Consider the following 20125-nt stretch of genomic DNA (forward strand, 5'->3'; position numbering starts at 1 on the left):
ACAAGACCAAAGAGAGGTTTTAAAATTAAAACAGGTTCAAGTTGAATTTTCCAAAAACAAAGAAAACAAAGCCATAGAATAAATAAAATATATCTTTTGTGTTTGCTTTACAGTTGCTGGAATAGATGCTCAGCATAGCTCGATGATTTGTTCAGAATCATAATTAAGGCATGACTGTGTTTGGAATCAAACAGATATGTCAGTCTCTTTCATTCATTGTGACCTGAGAGGGTACAGAACTCAAGCTGTCCCTGCCCATCCAGAAGGATGCGCAGATAATACTGTCCCCGATGACAGGGAAGCTTCCAGTCCTGCAATGCCAGCTGCACAGCTTCCAAGGGGCCTGCAAGGAGCCAGGAGTCTAATCCCTGAGAGCATCTGGGCCAGATCACCATGAGCATTTTTCTCCATCAGAGCTATTTCAAAAGTCTGTTTTTGAGCCACGCAGCAGCCATACCATGCCAAGAATGAACCAGCGTGAATACCCGTAGGTTGTAAATGTGAGTCCAACGACCACCTCTGTAATTTGTGATTGTGCCATAAATTTGCAGATACAATTCTCCCGTAGAGGGCTTCGACAGAGTGGAAGGAGAGGCAGCCAAGGGCAGGACGTGATCTGCAAAACTCAAGAAATCCCTATTCCACTAAAAGTGACAACAACCCAAAATCAAGTGTCTCTGCCAGCTTTCCTTCCCTCCCTCCTTTTCTCCCTCCATCCTTCCCTCCCTCCCTCCCTCCCTCCCTTCCCTTCTTTCTTCTCTTTCTCTTTCTCGCTTTCTCTCTTTCTTTCTTATTAATTTTTGTAATCCTTACCCCAAGATGTTTATCTAACAGGAAAAATATTGCATATGCAGGAGAGGACTTACATACAACTCTACAGGACTTCCCTGCACATCAGGTCTGTCTGCACACTGTTTGCTGCTAGTTTCCATATTTAGATAACAGGAAAGGAAGGAGTCGGGGAGTCACTGGAGAAAGAATGGCAGGATGAATTAGGAAATATGGGCTCAAGTCCTCTGTCACTCTGACCTGGAGCTAAGGCTTTCCATTCTCTTTACACAACCACACTCTGGAACAATTAATTACGAAGATCAACAAATTCATATACATAAATTAACTCAAGAAAGGCCAGTAACCCCACAAGTTTAAACCATCCCAATGCTGACTGTGTTTTGGAGATGCCTGTGTGTCGAGTGCATGCTGTCACCCATGTGATGTCCTTTGAGCACTCCATCTCTTCTGCCCACATTGCTGCCTCTGCCTGGGAAGATGTTCCCACTGATGCTTGTCTTGCTTCCTGTCATTCATTCAGTTCTTGATCAAGTTACCTCCTCAGAAAGTATTTCCTGATCATGATGGGAAAACAAACAAACAAACAAACAAACAACCCTTAGAGCCTTAGAGCAGAGCCCCTATTTTTTTCCTCCCACTTCTTTGCTTTATTCTGTTTCTTACATATATATTGCAAATTTAATTTAAAAACAAAGAAACCAAAGTCTGTAGGCATTTTCCTATTAATAACATAGTTCACATATATTAAACAATGTATCAAGCCCTAATATAAGTGCTTTAAATATCTTAACTATTACCCATAGTTTGGTTAATTTGCAAATGTACTTTCTTCTTTAAAGTACTAAACCATTAAAATGGGAAGTGAGTCTGCCACAAACTTCACCTATGTTAATAACCCGAGGCAAAGCCTGCAGCATGACAGAGGTCCTGCTTACCCTTTGGAATCCCCCGCTGGGCTGTTGCACCAGAACAGAATACACTGTTTACACATCAAAACTGATTGATACATAGTCTTTGAAAGAAAAAAACTATATACATTCATTGAGTGTAAATTGCCCTAGTCTAGGCCTAGCCCACAGTGACTAACTTTGTCATTTATGACATTGGTAGGCCCTCTGTCACTGGAACCTGGTACTAACTAGCAGTAGGTATGTGATCCACCTCTTTATTTATGGGCATTCTGAAATCCCCAGGGTTAGCGGACACCCTGGCAGGCAGCAGAGGTGTGCACACCAGCTTGTCTCTGAGTCTGAGGTCTTTCATTGGCTCCAGGCTCCTCCTTTGTGAAAACCGAGAGGCAAGTTGACTATAAAGCCATCTCCCTCTCCACTCTGATGTCCTCGAATAGAACATGATCTGCCAAAGAAAATTCATCTCACAGTTCCCTCTTGGCAATCTCCTTGGCAATCTCTTGGATGGCAGAGAATGTTGAATTTGGATTTTGTGCCACGCTGTGTGCTAGGAGCTAGGGAAATGAAGAGGAATCCCATCCTTTATCACCTTCAAGACATCCTCACGCTTGTGAAAGAGACCATGACACACGGAAAGCACTGCATTGCAAAGGGGTCAGTGTATTTGTTGGAGACATCCCAGGCAGGAGTGGGGCATCAGAAGAGACTAGACAGGTCTCTTAGCCCCTTCTGATCCAGTGATTCTGTGACTCCACTGCAGCCCCCACCTAGCTCCCTCTATCTACTTCAGAAAAATCTACCACTTAATAATGCATGAGGGACCATTACCTCGAGGTGTAATTATGCTTTCCACAAATGACCTACGCAATTACACCAGAGTAGTGAGCAGCAATTGCAGGAGGAAGCTGGAACAAGTGCACGGGCATATAATGCTACGAAATGAGCCCATTTCAATTTTCCTTCTCATAACTACATAAAAATTGCATTTGCTTCTATCACAGACATGTGCAGTAAAAAAAATGAAAAAAAAAAGCATCAAATTATCTACTCTGATCTCTCACTGGAAACTATGTTTTCCTTCTTCTCACTCTGTGATCTGCTTTCTAGAAACTCAATCTGTTCAAACAGTCCAATATAATAGGGATGATAACGAGGGGGGAGAAAGGATGCACCTCAACACTCAGTGTTTGTATTTGGTAAATCCGTGATTCTCCAGCTGCCACCACCACAACCAGCATGTGGAGGGATGGAGGCCAAAGCCATGGTGGGAAATTGGTCCAGGAGAGACAAGGTGAGCCTTGGGTATAAAATGGGGACAATGTTAGAGTCAGAGTAAACATCAGGCTGAGTACAAGCAAGGGGCTTGCTAATGATCATGTGGGAAATTCCCTACCAAAGAAACAGGAAAGGACAACTTTCCTGGGTTCCCTTGTGGAGTCTGGACACAGCTCTTCTGCCTTTCTTTACCTTAGTTTGTATTAATGTTTGATATGGGTTGAATACGGTATGGATGCAGGGTATTGTGTAGGTGTAAATATTTTACAAAAATTTAATGATCTTGCTCCATGAGTATTAAATCCTAATTCTAATCAGTATCATTTAACCTCAAAACAATTACCTTAGTGTCTTAATCATTATTTTATATAGGGACAGCAATTGGTTCAATCATTACCTTAGTGCTGGGCATTAAAATTGATGCCAAATTTTATTCATTTTTTAAAAAAATACAATTATAATGAACACCATTATATAAGAAACTATAAAATTTTTCATTTATTTTAACACAGTAATTCATTTTTCAAGAACCAATTTAAGAAGAAAATCAGATATGAAGTCAAAGATTTATGTGTTATTTTATTCCGTGAGTGTGTGTGTGTGTGTGTGTGTGTGTGTGTGTGTGTGTTTGAAAGAGTGCTTTCTGATTCCCAAGCTCATTCCACTCACTTTGCCATGTCACCTTCTGTGTACAAAAAGATTTGTTTAAAAATAAATAGTTAAGGGATAAAAGATGTTGACATACGTGTACAATCTCGCTTAAAGCAAAAATCTACTTTTGGATTAAGGTCATATTGAAAAGAGAGAAACTCAGGACCAGATGAACTTGGGTAATATCCTGCCCCAAATGCTGACCAGCATGATAAACCTAAAGAAGATTTAATCCCCAGAGTATTAGTCTCTATATCTAGGATTGTGTTTGTAGTGTTACACACGCTGTCCTCTGTGCAAAGCCCCTTATGAGTCTAAAGAAAGAGCTCAGAACCCAGCAGTTAACCCTTGTTTAAACTTTTCAAGTCCTTATGTCTTTCCTTCCTTCCTTCCTTCCTTCCTTCCTTCCTTCTTTCCTTCCTTCCTTCCTTCCTTCCTTCCTTCCTTGTTTCCTTCCTCCCTCCCTTCCTTCCTTCCTTCCTTCTTTCCATGTTTATTTTGTTTGAATTAATCATATACTTTAACATCACCAATCCTTTAATTCTGTTTTCCTATGACTTGAAAAACAAACCTAATCTATTCTAACTGCTACATAATTTTATACATGTTTTCATTTCATTTGTTCTTCTTTTTCATCTGATGATAGAAGCTTAGATAATTGATTTTAGATTGTTCTCCAAGAATTTTTTAAAAGTCTCTTTTTTATTTAATCATAACTATTTCTTACATCAACTTTAAAAAAAATCATTGGTACATTATAGCTATACATCTTAGTGGGATTCACTGTTAGACATTGATACACAGACACAAAATAATTAGGTCAATTTTGTACACTTCTTTAAATTACAAATGTCAGAGATTTTTTCTAAGTATTATTTTTTAAATCACTTATTATGCTGTAATTAGAGAACTACTCACATTGTTTCAATTATTTTAAATGTGCTGGGATTTTTAAATTGTTAATATTTGGTCTATACTGGTAAATAGTCCACATTCACTTAAAAATAATAGTTACTTAACTGGTTTGATAAATTGTAAATTAAGTCAAGTTGAATTGTTATATCATTGCATCAATTTTCTATGTTTATACTGATTTTCTATTTATACTTTCAGTTACTGATGTAGAAATATTGAAATTAAGATTTGTCATTTCTATTATTTTTCTTTATTTTTTAAACTCTTTTATTAGGCATAAGTGCATTTAATATTGCTTTATCTCCTTGATAAATTGGCACATTCATCATTATGAAATATACGTCTTTCCCTTAGTTTGTATTCTTGTTACTTTGTCTCTAGTATTCTTATTATTAGTTTTTCTGGTATATAATTATTTTCCATCATTTTACGCTGAACTTGGACTTTATATTTAAAGAGGACATTTTTACTGGTGAATATTTGTTTTGCAGAATGGTGGGGATTATATAAACAACAAACACTATGTTGATGTGGTAATTAATTTTAGGTGTAACTTGACTAGATTAGGGTATACATAGAAAATCAGTAATGCATTGTTTCTGGATGTGTCTGCAAAGGAATGTTCAGAGGCAGTTGGCATGTGGTTGGAGGGCTGAGTGGGAAAGATCCAGGCTTAATATGTGTGGAAGGGCAGGGATGGAGAGTGGCAGGTGGAGTGGGTGTGGGGCCAACCTTCCCACTGGCTAGGGGCCCAAATAGAGCAAAAAGGCAAAGGAAAGATCACCTTGCTCTGGTTCCTTTGTGAATCCTGGACACCCTTCTTCTGCCCTTGAAAATCAGAATCTCAGGCTCTCTGTTCCTTGGACCCTAGGACACTTACCAGTGGCTTACCTACTTCTGAGGCTTTTGGACTTGGACTGCGCCACATTCCAGTTGCCCACTACAACTCACCCAGCCGTTCACGATCTTTTAATGATGCATCTTATTTCCTTGCCTATGTTTTACCTAATTTTTAAAAAATTTTTGCACACCAAACATTTATGTTAAAGAAGAGTAAACTAAGGGAAGTAAGATTCCCTTTAGTGTAAGAAAATTCTTCTTTTTATATCAGTTAGTGAGGGGGTTTGCGTAAGTCTGGTGTAGAGATAAGCTGGATATGATTTAGATGCTTTGGTTTCACTTAGGACAGCACAAGTTTACCTACTCCAATAACAGCCCCCACTGCTGACCTTTGTTCTAAGCCCTGGAGATCTGGGAGAATCATCTGATTTCCTGCTTCCCACTGAGACTTCACAAAGCCCTAAGGACCTGGCTTTCCGGAAGACTCTTTTTTAGTACCACTTATCTTCTCTCAGTGGTACAATTCCACATTCTGCTATCAGAAATGTATCAATATTAATTTATATTTATTTTAATAACTACTGTTTTCAGTACTCTTCCTTGCTTCTACCATTTCAGGCTTTATTCTGGAACTGTATTTCTTCTCTAGAAACTCTTTTAGCATTTCCTAAGTTAATTAATTCTTTTAGCTTTCATTACTAGAATCTCACAAAGCCTCCTTCAGGTAGTATGTAGTCTCTTCAGTTTGACATTGTTTTTTCTTACCCTGCTGCTTTTGACGGTTATACATATTAAAGTGAAGGCAAATACTGTATTCCATTTTATTGACATGCTACTCATGTATTTTAAAATTTGTTCAATATTCAGCTATATTAGGGTTATTTTCAATTTAGAACTTCAACAAATACGGCTACTATAAATATTTGGGATGCAGGATTTTTTTTTTCATGAGTAAATACCTAGGCAAACAATCTTATAAAACTTAATTATTTATAAAAGTAATTAAGCTGTTGTGAATTGTGGTGCTATAAACATTGATGTGGTTGTGTCCCTGTAGTTTGCTGTTTTTAAGTCCTTTGGATATAGACCGAGGAGAGGGATAGCTGGGTCAAATGGTGGTTCCATTCCCAGTTTTCCAAAGAATCTCCATAATGCTTTCCATATTGGCTGCACCAATTTGCAGTCCCACCAACAATGTATGAATGTACCTTTTTCCCCACATCATCACCAACACTTATTGTTGTTTGACTTCATAATAGCTGCCATTCTGACTGGAGTGAGATGACATCTTAGAGTGGTTTTATTTGCATTTCTCTAATTGTTAGTGATGATGAACATTTTTTAATATGTTTGTTGATTGATTGTCATCATCTTCTTAGAAGTGTCTGTTCAGTTTGTTGGCCCATTTATTGATTGGGTTATTTGGTTTTCTTGGTGCTTAGGGACACAGCCACATCAATGTTTATGGCAGCACAATTCACAATAGCTAAACTGTGGGACCAACCTAGATGCCCCTCAATAGATGAATGGATAAAAAAAATGTGGCATATATACCCAATGGAATATATCAGGAATAAAAGAGAATGAAATCATGGCATTTTCAGGTAAATGGATGAAGTTAGAAAAGATTATGCTAAGTGAAGTTAGCCAATTCCAAAAAAAAAAAACAAATGTCAAATGTTTTCTTTGATATGAGGAGGCTGATTCATAGTGGGATACAGAGAGGGAGTATGGGAGGAATAGATGAACTCCAGATAGGACAGAGGGTTGGAGGGGAAGGGAGAGGACATGGGGTTATTAATGAAAGTGGAATGTGAGGATCATTATTATCCAAAGTACAGGTATGAAGATACTAATCGGTATGAATTTACTTTGTATATAACCAGAGATATGAAAAATTGTGCTCTATATGTATAATAAGAATTGTAATGCATTCTGCTGTTATATATAAATTAAAAAAATAAATTAAAAAAGTAATTAAGGGAGTAAAATGTTGAAAATGTCTGTTTCTGAAGGAGATATACAAATGTCAAACACTGCAATAAATAGTACTAATTTTTACAGTAGTACTGGGTTTTATGATAAGGGTATGAGTAATTTTTAAGAAATTCTAAAATATTTTCTAAACTAGCTATAATATTTCGTATCCTCTTAAGAAGTGGATGAGAATTCTAGTTGCTCCATAACCTTGACAACACTTGATATTATCAGGCTTTTCGAAGGTATCATGCTAGTGTCTGCATAATAGTATGTCCTTGTAATTTTACTTTTCTCTAATTAATGTCTGCTACTATTTACCATTCAAGTCAGGAGTGACATATGCTTTCAATCCTTTATTAATACTTTTAATATTACAAATAAATAAATTTTACTACATTATTTGCCTTATTTACTTTAAAAGTTATGTTCACATGTGTACTATGTTATATTTAAATATATAATAAATATGAAATATTTCTATATATTAGACTTTAGATATAAATATTGATTGAGCTTATCTATCATGAATATTCTCTCCTAAGTTTTGTTTTTATTTAAATTGTACAACATGGGGGCTGGGGATATGGCTCAAGCGGTAGCGCGCTCGCCTGGCATGCGTGCGGCCCGGGTTCAATCCTCAGCACCACATACTAACAAAGATGTTGTGTCCGCCGAGAACTGAAAAATAATAAATATTAAAAATTTCTCTCTCTCTCTCTCTCTCTCTCTCTCTCTCTCTCTCTCTCTCCTCTTTCACTCTGTCTTTAAAAAAATTGTACAACATACATTTTAAGTAGCATGTATTTTTTCTAGTTTTATGAAGCCACACATACCAGTGTTTTATTTATTTATTTATTATGTCTTATTTGGGAAATCTTTGACTAACAACATGATGATTTACATTTTCTCCCTAAGTTTTCTTTTTTATCATGCTTATTTTAAATTATTTGACTAAGAATTTCAGTCTCTATTTCATATCTAGCTCTGGTTCTTTAGATAATTGGTCTTTTAATGATGTATCAGAAATATATCAATATTTTATTATTTTAACATATATATATGTGTATATATGGATCTATTGACTATTTTAAGTTATAATTTTCAAGTGGTGCATATTAAAAGCTGGCTTTATTTTTTGTGATTATAAAATAATCCCATTACCATTTGATGGCAGGACTGTACTTTTCCCAATTAATTACTAATATAAAGTTGCAAAGAATCAATTGACTATATTTGTGGACTTTTCTCTGGACTGTATATTGTCTCACAGATTTATATGCTTAACCTCTTGAAATACAAAATGCAACTACTGTGACTTTATAATAAACATTGAATCTGATAATATATTTCCCAAATATGTGTTTCATTATCAAAATTATTTTGGGTGTCTTAAGTTTTTTGCATTTATATAAAAATGTCTAAACGATTTAGAAAATTTATACCCAAAAGTTTGTTGAGAGTCTGTATGAGATTCTGTTAAATCTAAGCTTAATTGGTAAAAAATGAAGTTTTAATAATTTTTAATCATTACATGATTGTCTATTTATTTCTCTTTTCTTTAATTTCATTAATAATATCTATAGCTTTCTATAAATATATCTTGCACACTTTTTGCTAAATTTATGTCTTATTTGGGAAATCTTTGACTAACAATTTTTTATTTTTAAAGATATTAATGCTACTGTACATATATTGTTTTGAATTTCAATTTCCAAGTTTTCATTCAGTACAGAGAATTACAATCAATTTTGTGTATTGTGTTTAGAATTTGTTTCTTCTAATCTAAGTAAATCTCACTAATGAATTATAGAAACATTTGTAGAAAACAGTATTTTTCTCTACAAATGGAGTCATTTATGCTTCTAGTTTTCCATTCTTTGTGCCTTCCATCTCTTTTTAATTCTCTCAGTGTACAGGCTAGGACTTAGAAAATGTTAAGTAGAAGTGGCATGATTTTCCCCAATCACTCCCCAAAGCGGAAGCGAAGCATTCTCTCTTTCATGATAAAGCCTGGTGTTAGCTGTGGGCTTTTCAGAGCTGCCTCTGACCTGGTGATGATGCTTTCTTGGTTCTTAACTTCCTGGAATGTCCCTCATCAGAGGCCTTTGGACTTGGTTGCACTGTACTGTAGTCTCCTGCAGCCTGCAGCTGCCTCCATGCAGGGAAACTGCAAGACTCCTTCAGTTGTTTCCCTTAGGTACTGTGGTGCTACCCAGGTGTTTTCAGTGTTTAAAACGTTGCTTTGTATGCTTTGTTCAGTTTCCAAGGTTTTGACCATCTGAGGCAGCTATTCCGGCAGTTAAGTCTTTCTTTGAGAAAGCAGAAACTTTTTATCTCACTTTCGAAAGATTTTTATTAAGAATAGAATGTGTGTATTTTTTTATTTTTAGTTAAGATTTTAAACTTTTTAAATTGACAAAAGTTACATATTTTATTACATAGAACATATTTTTATGTACCTATGTAATGTGGAAATCCTAACCAAACCTCATTAATATATCCTTTGCCTTGCATTTTTTTTTGATGAGAACATTTAAAATCTACTGCTATTAAAATTTTCAAGTATACAATAAAATGTTGTAAAAAAACATTATAATCATTATGTTGTAGAAAAAATATTGTGAATTTATGATTCCTGTGTGTAACAGAAATTTTGAATCCTGTTACTGTTCTCAACTCTGCCCCTCCCAGTACCTGGCAGCCAATAATCCACTCTGTGTCTGTGACTTTAAAGTTTTTAGATGTCACACATAAGTGAGACCATGCAGGATCTGTCTTCCTTAGCCTGGCTTATCTCACTTAGAATAATGTCCTCCTGTTCATCTATGTGGTCACAAACAGTAGGAGATCTTTGCGTATAAGACAGAATAGTGTCCTATTCTAACTCTACAGTGCATCTTTTAATTTATTTATGAACATCCACATGATCCCATTCCTTGGCTATTTTAAAAGTGCTGCAGTGGATGTGGGAATGCAGGTGACTCTATAGAGTATGGATTTCCTTCCCTGTAAACATAGACCCAGAAATGAATTGCTGAATCATTCTAAAATTCTATTTTCACTTCTTTTGAGAAAACTCCATGCTGCATTTCATAATGTCTGTACTAATTTACATCCCCACCTGTAGTCTCCCTGGATTCCCTTGTCTTCATATCCTCAGCTTTCCTCTTCTTTAAATTTTCAATCTTACTTATTTATATTTTTCATCTTTTCTCCTTTCAAAAAATTTTACAAGTACATAACGATCGTATACATTTATAGGGTACAATGCTATTTTTTGATACATGTGTAGATTGTGTAGTATTCAAATCAGAGTCAAACATTTGTCAAACATTTTTCATTTCTTTATGGTAAAAATATTTAAAATCTTTCCTTCTAGATAAAAAAAATATGGTTCATTATCATTACCTATAGTCACCCTACCATGCAGTGGAACATCAAACTTCTCCTGTGTATCTATCTACTCAGTATCCATTGATCTTGGTCAAACCTCTCCCTCCCTTCCCCTCAACTCACCCAGCCTCTGTATCCTCACAAGTGTGGAATTACATCTCATTGAAGTTTAGATGTGTAAATGATTGATAATTTGTGATGCTAAGAAGCTTAGATTTGTAAAGAGTTGATAATTTGTGATGTTAAACATGTTCTATATTCCTGCTATTTGTAGGTCTTCTTTTGAGAAATATCTTTTCAGTTACTTTGCCCATTTTCAAAGCAGATCATCTATTTTCCTGCTATTAAGGTCTTTTGAGTTTCTTGTATGTTTTGGATATTAACCTTTTATTAGGTGTATGATTTGAAAATATTTTCTCTTTGTATAGTTTGCCTCCTCATGTTATTAATGGTTTCTATTGGTTGCTCTTAATAAAACTTTTAGTTTAATACAATTTTGTGTGTTAATTTTTGTTTTTGTGACTCTATTTTGGAGATCATAGCCAAAATAATCCCTGCCAACCCAATATCCTAGAAGTTTTTCCCATATTATCTTCTAGTAGTTTTACTGTTTCAGATATCACACTGAAGTATTTATGATGTTTTGATTTAATTTTTGTGTGTGTGTTGAGATAAGGGCCCCATTTCATTCTCTGTGAATATTCAGTTTCCCCAACATGTTTACTGGTAAACAACATTTATTGATATATATGTATTGATAAACAGTCCTACATTTTCTGAATCTCTCATCATTAGTTTTTACTCTGCTCTTCACCCTGTGTAATCTCTATTTATCTATCATCAATTTCACAGATTCTTCTGCCACTTCAAATCTACTGACAGTTCATTCTTGTAAATTATTCATTTTGATGATTAAACTTTTCAAGTCCCAAATTTCCATTTAATAATGTCTGTCTGGTTATTGATGTTGTCTCTTTGATGAGCAATGTCATATCTTCCTTTAATTGTTTAAATATTTTTAGGTTTGTTGAACCTTATTTATAGTTGTAGCTTTGAGGTTGTTAGTAGGAAAGTGCTTTGTGGCTATTGGTGGAATGATACTTAGGCCTAGTGTGAAGCATGTTCTACAAACCGTAAGACCTGACCTGACCTACGCCTGCTGTCTCCTGAGTACAGATTCTAGCTGATGGTGATTAACACAGGTAGATTCCTTTGTCTTATGTTGCTTGGCATTTGGTGGTCTTTCTGAATCTAAAGTAAGAGCATCTTCCATAAATTGTAAATAGCAGCCAATTCTTGGACTTTCCAAAAAGTTTCTCTCTCACTTTCTTCCTGAGTTTTCTTTTGATGAGGCATGTGTCATTGCTTCATTTCCGGATCTATGAACCATTCACACATTCTTCTGTTGTCTTTCTACGATACAGTACTTGTAATTTTATGTCCATTTCACTACAGTGCACTTTGGTGTTTTTTTTTTCTCGAATTAACTATGATGCATTCAATTCATATATATGTATTTATTTATGAAAGTTTTATTTGGGGTGTTAGGTTTTAAAATCTGATATTTTTATCAGTTCTCATTATCTCTTATTTATCATCAGAGTTTTGGTATTTTAATATTAGTTTTATTTTTAAATCATATTAAACATACATACTTCTACTTCTATGTTGGTCTGAACCTATGATTATGGTTTCTGCTAATGTATGCTCATGATACGTTATTACTTCTTATACCTAGAGAGTTTTGACTATGAAACTATACTCCTTAGGATTTTATCTCTTGAGATTCTTTTAAAATTCTCATGCTTAAATTACATTTAAATAGATAACTTGAATTTGCTTCTGTAAAGTACATGGGTATACTATATGATCAGGAATCAAATTTCTTTTGAATTTTTGAGTGTTTGCCACATGTGTACTATGGTTTCTGATACAGCCACACCTGCTCATGTTGCTGGCTTGTGTAGAATTGTCACTGCCAATTCTAAGTGAAGAATTACTTCCACTATCCCCAGAGTCAAGGTCTACTTTGGTGGAGGAAAGTCTTTCTCTCCCAAACATATTAACCTTGGGATTTAAGGTACTTGAGAAATATCTGATCTTATCTGCCACCATCCTGAGAACTTCATTTGTCTCTTGACACTTGCATTGGCACAAGGGGCTTTTAAATCTAAGTCCTAGTCCTAGTATCAACTGATGCTTTTAAGGAAAACAGTGGCCCCTATATTACATCATCCCAATGGAATTACTTTTCCTTTGCAAATTCTGAACCTTTTACTTGTCTTATTGACAACTCACTCATGCTGTGATGACTTTTCCCAATACTTCTAATTTTGTTCCATTACAGAAGTCTTTCACTGTACCTGTTGTTGAATTAATTGCTTGAAATATACATCAACATTATTTTATCAAGATAACATTTTTTGATCCTGCAGATCTTATATAACTTCTTTCCTGCAGAATATATAGAATCATACAATTAGTCTCCTTCAGTAAATGTTGCAGAAAACTTAGCTCTTGACCTGCCTAGTTGAAACTTCTTGATAAAAGAGGTTAACTTATATCCAAAGATTGTACATAACATTAAGCTTGATATTTCACCATGGATACACCAGTAGAAATGCTCAGACAATAGGGAACATGATTTTAGATGGTTCATAAGCTTACTTTTTAAATAACCAACCTTTTAGATATATACATAAGATATGTAACAGAATTTTTAACCTTACTTTCTTTTTTATTACATATATATGCATATGTATGCATATATATATATATATATATTTAAATCTTAATGAACAAAGATTCTATTTCTTTTACTTTTATCTCTCTTTTTACTTTTATTATAACATTTTCATCTTTTAAGTATTTGGTTCAATATCTAGGTTTTCTAACTGTGCAAGGTGTGAGGTAAGAATAAATGCATTTTTTAAATGGATAACCAAATGGTCTAATATTATTGTTGAACTCAAACATTACTCCACAGCTTTTATTAATAATTCTGTCACATATTACGTATATCTGTGTGTGTGTGTGTATGTGTGTGTGTGCACGCAAAATTACCGAACTGTCTTTGCAATATTCTAAAATCTTTTTGCAACTGTCATAGGGTCAGATATAAGAACCTTGTTGTGTGATAGGGCAATTAAAACATTGTTTATTCATTTTTAAAATAAATTCTACTATATAAATTTAAATTTATAACATGGTGTTGTAAGATAAGCGCACTATATAGTAAAATTTTTCTGTATGAAAAAATTAACATATTAATCATTTAAGATAGCAAGACTATGGCAATAACAGCTGTAATCTGTTCCTTCACCAAAATTCTTGACTAAGGTACACTATTATTAAATATAGTCTTCATGATGTTCATTAAGCATATTGAATACATAGCATAATTGACATCTTTAATACAGTAAGGCCACTTATTCATGGACATTGTGTATTTCTATTTATTTATGTCTTATTTTATTCACCTTTTCCAAATCACCTGCAAATATACTACAATGTCTCCTAACTAAAAAGCAAAACCATATAGAGGATATAGCCCCGCATTCTACTACCTTATCTATTTTTTCTTTTTAAAGCAAAATTTCTCAAATAAGTTTCTCCTGTTTTTCACCTTGCATGCTCTCTTGATACCACACTGATTTCCACCTCTACCATTTTGCTGCAAATATCCTTATCAAGAATATCAACAAATTCCATTTAGTTAAATAGTTTGATATCTTCAACTTCTAATGACCTTTTAGATCATCTATTTTAGTTGTTTATTTCTTCATAATTTTTCAGTTTCTTTCCACTTCATTTCTTGGATCATCATGGCTCACCTTCACATTTTCAATGGGAAAATTTTTTATAAACTATAATGACCCTTCAGATAAAAAAAAAAATCATATGGTTGTCAACTGGTGCAGAACAAATCTTAACCTGTTTGACTTGACCACCACAGTTAACTTCTCTAACATCCACTTATTGACATTTTCTCGATGTTATTCACATAGTGCACTAGTTATTAGATTTGAGAAAGGTAAAAAAATAATGTACTCACTCAGTTTGGTATCTGAACTAATCAGAGTGAATATAAAAGAAAGACAGGTCTTTCTTATCCTTTATCAATAGTTCTATATTATGACTTTATCAATAGTTCTATGACTAAGACAAATTCACAGCACATGATTTGATGGATAGCCAAGATCACAAAGAAGGGTAATAGAAAGAATAAAGCAAAATATGCCTTGAACTTAAACTTTAGCACTATGAAAAACTTAGGTTTTTAAGTATCTTTTAAAAGGATCTTCTGGCCAGGGAATGTAACTCAATGGTAAATCACTTTCCTAGTATGTGTGAGAGCCTGTATTCAATATTCCATATCACAAAATATTAAGGATGAAAATCAAATAAGTAACTTATAGTTGGTCTTAAATGGAAATAAGATATGTATATATTATATGTATGCTTTTGTATATAACATATAGTATATATATCATACATATATATTGTATGGTAACTTATATAATGTCTATATAAAAGAAAAATAGAATATAACCACTCAACTGATATTTTAAACATTGTTAGTAGTTTGACTATCATAAAAGTTACACAATCCCCTGTCTTAAGCATAAAATCATGGACGCTGTCATTTGCCTAATGACATATGATCTTGCACACATCAGTCACTCATAACACTCTGTTATGCTTTTAGGATAAACTCCAGAATTACACATCCCTTCACTAACTGATCCTAATGTGTTTGCCTTTAAGTTGACATAGCAGTATCAGGCTTTTTACTGTTATTTTCTGCTGTCATCATCAATTTCATTTGACATGATTCCACTCAAACTAAAGTAGCTTGTTGTCATTGTCTGTGTGCTGTAAATTCTGCTCACAATGACATTCAGTTTAAATTGTCTAACAAAGTAAATGAGCAATGAATGTGGAACAGGACAGGACATCAAGCTTGTGACATCCCCAGGCAATCTCTTAGGCCTCTCCTCTAATCCAGATTTATTTCTTCACAGTTCTTAGAACTCTTCTTTACTTTTAAGGTATGTAATTAAGGATGGCCACATTCATGTAGAATGGATTGGATGGGAAACTATTCTAAATACTTAACATGGCACCATTCATTTAATCATCATGGGAGTCTATGGGATAACTGCAATACTACCCCAAATGTATAAAGGAGAAAATTTATTGAGAACAGGTCTTTGACTTCCCCAGAGTCTCACCACTGATAATCAAAAGGTGTAGAACATTCACTCCTTATCCTTACATTTTTAGCCCTTACCTTATACTGCCCTTCTAAGTCTCAGAGACTTGGAGATAAATCCAGGTGTCTACTGTTAGGATAAGCTGAGAATATAATGAGAGATGTCATTCGCTGTAACTTCACAGTAGTCCTTTAATTCAATAGGAAAGTGAACAAAATGGTAAGATAAGTCCTGCCTTAGAGTTTATAGTTTTATGAATATTTCTCATTTGATGTCTCATTGGCTGAGTGGTTGCTATTTCCATGGGTCAATGAAAGCAATATGAAACATGTTGTAGTTGAATTAACACAATGAAATTTAGGGACTTATTAGTTAGGACACAAGTAGAAACTTCACTTTCTCAAAATATGGTGTTTACCTCATTGATATATTTGGCTAAAATACACAAAACATAGAATTCACAATCCTCACAATTTTTAAGCATCAGATCAGTGGCATTAAGTGTGTTCTTACTGTTATGCTTCCATCACCACCTCCTATCTCCATGACTTCTCAGTGTAACATTGAAGCTCTACCCATTAAACAACAAGGCTCCATTCCACCCTCCCTCACCTCTCAGAAACCATCATTCTTCTTTCTGTCTCTATGAGTTTTACTATGCTAACTATTTGTATAAATGGAATAATGTCACAATTTGACCTTTTATGACTAACTTATCTCACTTAGTATGATATCCTCAAGGTTCATCATGTACTGCATTGTAGAATTCCCTTCCGTTTAAGGTTGAAAAATATTTAATTGTATGGATATACCACATTTTGCTTATCTATTCTTTCATTGATGAATGGTTAGGTTGCTTCTGCATTTAACAATTATGAATATTGCTACTGCAAACATAGATATACAGATATCTCTTCAAGATTCTGCTTCCAATTCTTTGGGGTATATACCCAGAAAGGAATGTGCATCATACAGTGATTCTACTTTTAAGTTTTTGAGGCAACACCATAGTGTTTCTCACAGTGGCTATGCCATTTTATTCCCACCAAAGGTGCTTAACAGTTTGAATTTCTATACATTTTCTCAATGATTGTTTAATAATTATTTCCTTGTTTTTCTCTTTATTTTTTTAAATATCCTGATAAGCATGAGGTGTTACCTAATTAGAATTTTGCCTGGAATTTCCCCAAAGAATATTTTTCCTGTACTTATTGGCCATTTTTAAGGACACGTGTTTATTTGGGTCTTTCATCATGTTGTTGTGTTAAGCCAATATTTCAGAGAGCAATATTGTTGGTTAAACATTCTACCCTGGCATATTTTCAAAAATGTCTGGGTTGACATGTATCATGAAAATAACATTTTTAATACAACCATATGCTAAGTCTTCTGATAATTTCTTTTGTAACATATTAATAAAGGCATTATTAACTATCTTTTAGAATAAATAAAGTATGCTTTCTGGGTACTCTATAACTTATTAAGTCCAGATAAATAGTATTTCATGATACTTTTACTGAAATTCAGACTGTTGAACTTACAGTCTGGTGTACACAGTCGCCCAAAATGCCCACCTCTCAGCCTTATCATTTGCATTTGCATCTGTGTGCACACATGTGCCTGTGTGCACAGGCAATTTGCCAAAATATAATTATCATTAGAACTCAGACAATGTGGTTTTGAGTTAAAAGAAAAAAAAAAGTCAATCAGTTAAATTGGTCAAGTATGAATTTATCTAAATTTTTAAACTTTTAAGATTTTGTAGTATTGAGAATAATTAATTATTTTTTGTTTCCTCTACTATTTTAGGTGCATACTATGATCAAGAAGCCTAAAATGTTTAAATTTTTTAAACCTTAAAACTGCTGAAATCATCAGCTTTATTATAGAGATGTCCTGTGGAAACAGCATCCCTGGCCTCCTAGCCACTAGATGCCAGCAGCTAAACCCTTACTAGAGATAACAAAAACTATCTCCAGACATCGCCAAATGTGCCCTGGAAGACAAGCTCATACCAGCTCGAGAGCCAGCTTAAATGATGGAGCTGATCACTTGGAAAGCCATCTTGACATAGTTCTTCTCTTGTTAATTCAATGTTTTTTAATTTTTAAAATGGATTTTGTTACCCTTCCTAATTCTAAAAGCTGCAGCATGATGTATCATGTCTCAGAAAGGAGTGTGAGAAATTGATACAGGAGGACTCACTGTCAGGAAGAGCGAGAAGAGTTGGGACAAAAGGAAGAGTTAATATAAGGCAGAAAAAGGAGGAAGGGAAGGACTCCGAGGTAATAAGAGAGGTTTCTGGATCTTTCCTCTGAGAGTTAAAGTTATGAGAATCAAACTGAAAATTTCTGAAGAATCTTAGTGCAGAGGACCTTGTTCTGTTTTCCAGAATACACCACAGGAAAATTATAAGATCTTTTCTGGTCCCCTTCATTTATTACAGTGCCACAGTCCAGCTGCAGCAAAATAACCGGGGGTTTGGGGGGGGTGAAGAGCAACTTATGTAGATTGATACAGCAGGAGTGGGAGCCATTTATTGTAGGACAGGAGGGGTATATATACATTACACACAGCTTATCTTAATTAACATAAACTAGATACAGCAGTCAGCCAATAAGGAATCTCCACACTTAATGGCTCGCTGGCCTTACTTCACAAACCACTCCTTCTGGCAAAATGCCAGATGCCATCTTGACTTGTTTACAGACCCTAACATTACAGATCGAGAGTGACATGCTAATTCTTGAGAAGAAGGCCGGAAATGGCTGAGGAAAGCACTTTGTATGATGAGCCCCAATTCCCTACAGCCTGAACTTGGCATCTAAGACATCGGTGTTGATCCAGGAGGTCCCAGTGACAGTATACAATATTGTTGATAGAATCCATAGTCACAGTGGCCTACAAAAAGAAGGGGTGGGTGCAGATATGAGGCTTAGAGCCTCAAGGTTTTGTTTCTGACTTCAGTAGTGGGCACCAAAACCACATAAGAGAATAGGCCTGAACAGCTGCAGGTACCTGAGGGTCCAGTTGGCCAGTGCACATGCTGGCAGTCCACCCACATCCTGTGAAGCTCTGCAATGTGCCCTGTACCTCTGAAGAGGAGACCTCTGCAGATGGAAGACACTATCCCGAGAAGAACTTCATATTTTTTAATGACTGGAAATTTCTCCCAAAGAGATTAAATTTATCCCCAAGGAAAGTATTCTAAATCAGGAAAGAGTTAGGAGCCTATATTCTTCCATTTGCAGAAAGAAGGCTTCCAGAGTAAGCTGCAATCAATAATAAAAAATGAAAGGTCATTTTTTTTTATTGGTTGTTCACAACATTACAAAGCTCTTGCCATATCATATTTCATACATTAGATTGAAGCGGGTTATGAACTCCCAATTTTACCCCAAATGCAGATTGCAGAATCACGTCAGTTACGCATCCACAATTTTAAATAATGCCCTATTAGTAATTGTTGTATTCTGCTACCTTTCCTATCCCCTACTATCCCCCCTTTTTTATTATATGCTTGCACATCCAAATCAGAGTATCATCTGAAAAAAGAGAAAAACACAATGGTACTATCTTGTAGTTGGTTTAGAAATTCAGAAAAGCAGATGAGGATTTCAGTCACCAACAAGTGAGTTTAGGACTGAATACGGGGTTTTACATGCAGAAGTGGCAGCCCACGAGAAGCCAGCTGGAAATGCAGCCATCAGTAAATTTTAGATACTTGGATGTAACTTTACTGCTGCCTCACACTTTGCTCAGAGCTCAGGAGGTAGAGCCCAGCAGTATGACCACAGCAGGGGCAGTGTCTGCCCATCTAAATGAAATGGAGATGCAGTAGGGGGCGGGCACTGTCCCCCAAGAGCCTCCACACTTAGAACACACGTAGCAGAGGACAGCATCACCACGCAGCTGCCAACTGGAGATCCTGCAGGTAGGTGACATATGCAGAAAGCTCAGGACTCTACAGTCCTGGTGGAAATGCCAGCTAGCCTGAGGGCTAATGGAGGGAAGCAGCAAGCCAGACAAAGGAAGCAGATGGGAGTAACTGAGGGGAACTCATCCGCAGTAGAAATGAGGAGGGTTGGCACAAATGATTGAATGTTAACCCACCACCACCAAAATAGTGTAATGATCTCAATCCTATCCCCA

General features: G+C 35.2%; 1 long non-coding RNA gene across 1 annotated transcript; it reads left to right on the plus strand.

The window, feature by feature from the left end:
* The first annotated feature begins 759 nt into the window (after positions 1–759).
* Positions 760–18390, plus strand: LOC144365389 (uncharacterized). Its single transcript, XR_013423761.1, has 2 exons — positions 760–2994; positions 17783–18390. It is a non-coding gene; the product is annotated as an uncharacterized LOC144365389 (long non-coding RNA).
* Positions 18391–20125: the final 1735 nt, after the last annotated feature.

The sequence above is a fragment of the Ictidomys tridecemlineatus genome, chromosome 7 (genome assembly GCF_052094955.1).
Source record: "Ictidomys tridecemlineatus isolate mIctTri1 chromosome 7, mIctTri1.hap1, whole genome shotgun sequence".
Taxonomy (NCBI): domain Eukaryota; kingdom Metazoa; phylum Chordata; class Mammalia; order Rodentia; family Sciuridae; genus Ictidomys; species Ictidomys tridecemlineatus.